Consider the following 6000-nt stretch of genomic DNA (forward strand, 5'->3'; position numbering starts at 1 on the left):
AGATATGAAAATGAGAATGTTCTTCGAGTTGGACCAAATGAATCAGAAAATCTGCCTATAGTAGTATCATCGTTGACTGCTAAGAAGTATTTGAGAAAGGGATATGAGGCTTATTTAGCTTTTGTGCTAAATACTCGAGTGTCTGAGTTGACGATTGCATCAGTGCAAGTAGTTTGTGAATTTATAGATGTATTTCTGGAGGAATTACCCGGATTACCTCCAGTGAGGGAGGTTGAGTTTGGAATTGAATTGGTTCCTGGTACGACGCCTATTTCGATCACTCCGTATAGGATGGCTCCAACAGAGCTGAAAGAGTTGAAAGCACAGTTTCAAGAGCAGACAGACATGGGTTTTGCGAGATCTAACCATTCCCTGTGGGGTACTCCGGTACTCTTTGTGAAGAAGAAAGATGGGTCGATGAGGCTATGCATCGACTATAGACAACTCAACAAGGTAACAATGAAAAATAAGTATCCTTTGCCAAGGATTGATGATTTGTTTGATCAGTTGAAGGGATCTACCGTGTTTTCTAAGATCGACCTGAGGTCTGGTTACTATCAGTTAAGGGTTAAAGAACGAGATGTACCAAAGACTGCGTTTCAGACAAGATATGGGCATTATGAGTTTCTTGTCATGCCATTTGGTTTGACCAATGCCTCGGCGGTGTTTATGGATTTCATGAACCGCATATTTAGGCCATATCTGGATAAGTTTTTTGTTGTCTTTATCGATGGCATACTGATCTATTCGCGTGATAAGGGCGAGCACGCAGAACATCTGAGAGTTGTGTTGTAAACCTTGAGAGACAAGCGATTATACGCCAAGTTCAGTAAGAGTGAATTTTGGCTTAAGGAGGTTGGGTTCCTAGGACATATTATGTCAGGTGATGGGATCTGAGTAGACCCAAACAAGATCTCAGTTATTGTTGAGTGGAAACCACCAAGGAATGTGACTGAGGTCCGAAGCTTTTTGGGTTTGGTCGGATACTACAGACGGTTTGTAAATGGATTCTCTATGATAGCTACACTGATAACGAGATTGCTACAAAAAGATGTCAAGTTTGAATTGACAGAAAAATGCCAATAAAGTTTTGAGAAACTGAAGGCTTTATTGGCAGAAGCACTAGTGTTAGTGCAACCAGAATCAGGCAAGGAATTTGTGATATATAGTGACGCCTCCTTGAATGGTCTGGGGTGTGTGCTCATGCAAGAAGGCAAGGTTATAGCCTATGCCTCGAGACAGCTAAAGCCACACGAGAGAAATTATCCGACCCATGACTTGGAATTAGCAGCTGTAGTGTTCGCATTGAAGATTTTGAGACACCATTTATACGGGGAGAAATGTCAGGTATTCACCGACCATAAGAGTTTAAAGTACTTGAGGACTCAAAAGGATTTGAATTTGCAGCAACGCCGATAGTTAGAACTAATAAAATATTATGAGTTAATTATCGACTACCATTCAGGAAAGACGAACGTGGTCACTGATACTTTGAGTAGGAAATCGTTGTTTGCTTTGAGTGCCTTAAACGCCCAATTAATGGTGTTTAACGATGGTTCGGTTTTAGAAGAGTTGAAAGCCAGACCGTCATTTCTGCAAGAAATCCGTGAAGCTCAGAAAGGTGATGAGAAATTGCAAGCTAAGAGAACTCAGTGTGAGTTAGAGGTTGAATCAGATTTTCGTATTAATACCGATGGTTATATAATGTTCAATGATAGAATTTGTGTACCCAAGAACGATGAGCTTATTCAGAAGATTCTGAGAGAGGCACATGGTGGTTGTTTATCCGTCCACCCGAGTAGTGTGAAAATGTACAACGACCTTAAGAAAATGTATTGGTGGTTGGGTATGAAAAGAGACATTTCAGAGTTCGTTTCCAAGTGTCTAGTGTGTCAGCAAGTAAAGGCTGAACATCAAGTACCTTTGGGTTTACTTCAACCTATTATGGTTCCTGAATAGAAACGGGATCATATCACTATAGACTTCGTGACCGATTTTCCAGTAACCCCGAAAAAGAAAAATGCAGTATGGGTGATTGTTTATAGACTAACTAAGTCGACACATTTTTTACCGGTGTGTACTGACTACTCCTTTGAGAAATTAGCATACTTATATATTTCCGAGATCGTGAGGCTTCATAGAGTACCATTGTCGATTGTTTCAGATAGAGACCTGAGGTTTACCTCGAGGTTTTGGAAAAAGTTACAAGAGGCTTTAGGAACCAAGATGAGTTTTAGCACGGCATTTCATCCACAAACTGAAGGATAGTCAGAAAGAGTAATACAGATTTTAGAGGACATGTTGAGATGTTGTGTTCTTGAATTTCAGGAAAGTTGGGAAAAATTCTTGCCATTAGTTGAATTCGCCTACTATAATAGCTATCAATCAAGTCTGAAAATGGCGCCTTATGAGGCTTTGTACGGGAAAACATGTCGAACGCCCTTATATTGGACTGAGCTCAGAGAGAATCAGATTCACGGGGTCGATTTAGTCAAAGAGGCCGAAGAGAAAGTTAAAGTGATTTGTGACTGCTTGAAAACCGCCTCGGATAGACAAAAATACTACGCAGATTTGAGACGAAAGGAAATTGAGTTTGAAGTCGATGATAAAGTATTTTTGAAAGTTTCTTCATAGAGGAAGGTCCTCAGGTTTGGAAAAAGGGGCAAGCTGAGTCCTCGTTTCATAGGACCTTATGAGATTACCGAGAGAGTAGGACCTGTTACCTACCGACTGGATTTACCACCAAAGTTAGAGGAGATTTAAGACGTGTTTCATGTGTCCATATTACACCGGTATAGATCAGACCCTTCGCATGTAATTGCTCCAACAGAAGTCGAGATTCATCCGGATATGACTTATGGTGAGGAGCCGGTCAAGATTTTGGCTTGAGAAGTCAAACAGTTGAGAAATAAGAGTATACCGCTCGTGAAGGTTTTGTGGCATAGACATGGAGTCGAGGAAGCCACATGGGAACTCAAAGAGTCTCTGAGAGAGCAGTACCCGAACTTATTCATCGGTAAGATTTTCGAGGATGAAAATTTCTAAGGGGGAGAAATGTAATACCCCGATTTAGGGCCTAGTCGGAACAGTGGTCTCCGAACCACAAATTCAAAGTGGGGAAAATTATTTTTATTATTATTATGAGGTTATAGTATGATTATATTAGTGCATGAAAATTTTGCTCAGTTAATTTTAATGCTTTCGATCCCGATTGTGAAAAAGGACTAAATCGCATAAAAGGAAAAAGTTTCATTTTAGTACCCAAATGTGTTAAATAGCTAGAGAATTAAATTGGAGGTCTTTAAAGGGTAATTAGACCCTTTTTAGAGTGCTTGGTCGGCCATTAAGTCAAAGGGGGGACAAAATTTTTATGGTTGGTATGTTAGGTGACTTATTTGGACTAAAATAAAGAAAAAAAATGATATCATCTTCTTCCCATTTCTTTCTCCATCGAAAATATCATCAAAAGAGGAGTTTTTGAAGCTTTGAAATTTCAGCAACTTATCACCTCAACAAGTAAGTGATTTCCATGTCCTTCGTTGATGATTTTTGCATTTTTGAGACTCTTGAAGCATGAGTTTTCAAATGAGGGGTCTATTTTGCAAAATGATTAAGAGGTTAGGGTTTTACCATGAATGGATTTGTGATGATTTCTGAGTTTTTATGGAAGAATATGGGTCTTAGAAGAGTTCTAAACAATTTTTTTGAAAGGTGTTAGCATGAAAACACCTAAGGAACTATTTTGCATAAGTTGCAAAATAGGTGGTAAGTGTGTGAAATAGTGAAATTTTGGGGTTACTACAAGAGAAGAAAGGGTTAGATTAGGCCTAAGATAAGAGGAAATTTGATAAAAATTGAATTTCGAGCTTAAGGTTAAAATGGTCAAATTGCCAAAGTCTAGGGGCAAAATAGTCATTTTACAAAAAAATATGAATTTATGATTGCCGAATTGTAATTAGTGATTAAATGAGTGTATTTTGTTATTATAGATCAAGATTTTCCAAATCCGAAGCTAGACCAAGGGAAAGCCAAGCAAATCGACTAAACCGACTAGTCAAGTACATATTGTAAACCGAGGTAAGTTGTATGCAAATAATACAACTACATTGCTAGTAGATGTGTTTGTATTCATATAAAATGAATTGTTAGTTTTTGAATTAAGAATGCATATTGGTAATTGAGATGGTAGAGATCCCGTTGTAACCCTAGGAAGTAAATCGGATATTCATGACGTAACATTTGGGTCACTTGTGTGAGCTACTGTAAGAAAAGTCTGGGACATGCATCGGCCACATTATGAGAGCTAGTGTAAGACCATGTCTGGGACATGGCATCGACATAGAGACGAGTGCTAGTGTAAGACATGTCTGGGACATGCATCGGCCTCGAGACGTAAGCCAGTGTAAGACATGTCTGGGATATGTATCGGCTAAGCGATGTGTTAGTGTAAGACCACGTCTGGGACATGGCATCAACACGGATATGCGAGAGCTAGTATAAGACCATGCCTGGGACATGGCATCCGCCTCGATGATGATAGCCAGTGTAATACCATGTCGGGCGGCAGTTACCCCATGTTGAAGGCATGATAGAATATCTGGTAGGGTTCCGAAAGGTTCAACGGAGAAAGTTATGAATGTAAGTTAATAAGAAAAGTATAACCATGTTGTGAGTGATACAGGTACCTAACTGACACGTATGAGAAATGAACTCAATGTAAAATATAAGAGTAGTGAGTTGGTAACGAGTAAGTCAAGCCTATGTTTATATTTGTACTAAAAGCTAGTAAAATTGTTGTTGTATAATTATTTATGTGCAACTTACTAAGCTTTTATGCTGTCTCTCTTTCCTTCCATTTTCTTTCAGTACTACCTAGCTAGCTAAAGGATCACTAGAAGTCGGAGATATCGATCACACTATCAGCCAAAGCATTGGTATAGTTGGTTTTATATCTTTGAGCATGGCATGTATAGGGCTAGACTTTATTATTTTTATATCTTGAGAATTGGCCAAATGGGTTGGCTTGGGATAAATTCCACACTTAGTATTAAGCCTTGAATGATGGCTAATATTCATTTTGGTTATATGCAAATATGTTATTTCCATAGCGGAGTAATTTGTCTTGCTAAAGAATGTCCATTGTGGCTGATCTAGCCATATGAATTTTGTTGTTTTGGTATTTTCTTGCAGTTGTATGGAACTATGCTTGTAGGGGTGGCAATGAGGCTTGGTAAATAGCCTCATATTGCCCACAAGGGTAGACACACGGGTGTGTGGTCCAGCCGTGTGTCCCCTGCACATAGAAATTTTAAGTCAATATGCATGGCAATAAACACACGGGTAGAGACACGGTCATGTGCCTCAGCCATGTGGTGCACATGGTATAGCACACGGGCATGTGTCTCGATCATGTGACATTTTGGGTGTGCTGACATCAGAAACAGAATACTTAAGTTTTCTCACACGGGCTAAGACACAGGCATGTCAATGCCATGTGGGCAACACGGGCCAAGGACACGAGCGTGTGCTCAGGCCGTGTGAAGTCTGCACTTGAATTATGAAAAAATTGTGGAATTAAATTGGCCACACGGGCAATGGATCCAGGTGTGTCCTGTAACAGCCCAAAATTTACCCTAGTCGGGAAGTGGTTTCGGGACCACAAAACCGAGTTATGAAGATAATTAATTGTTATATTCTATGTTTATTATGTGTGTACATGCATATGTGGAAGTTTCATGCCTTAATTTTGCCAATTGCATGAGGAATTATTAAATAGGGATCAAAATGAGACATGGTGAAAAATGATAGGTTAATTTTAAAGGGGCTTATTAGTGCATGTCAACACAAAGGTGGACTTGCATGTCAAATTGCCCAATTTTCCTTATAGTGGCCGGCCAAGGTGGGTTGATGATGGGCAAAATATTTGTTGAAATTGATATTGGGTTATGGGATTTAATAAATAAAAGAAAAGAATGAAAATGTGATGGAAAAAAAAGGGGC

The sequence above is a fragment of the Gossypium hirsutum genome, chromosome A06 (assembly GCF_007990345.1).
Source record: "Gossypium hirsutum isolate 1008001.06 chromosome A06, Gossypium_hirsutum_v2.1, whole genome shotgun sequence".
Classification (NCBI taxonomy): Eukaryota; Viridiplantae; Streptophyta; class Magnoliopsida; order Malvales; family Malvaceae; genus Gossypium; species Gossypium hirsutum.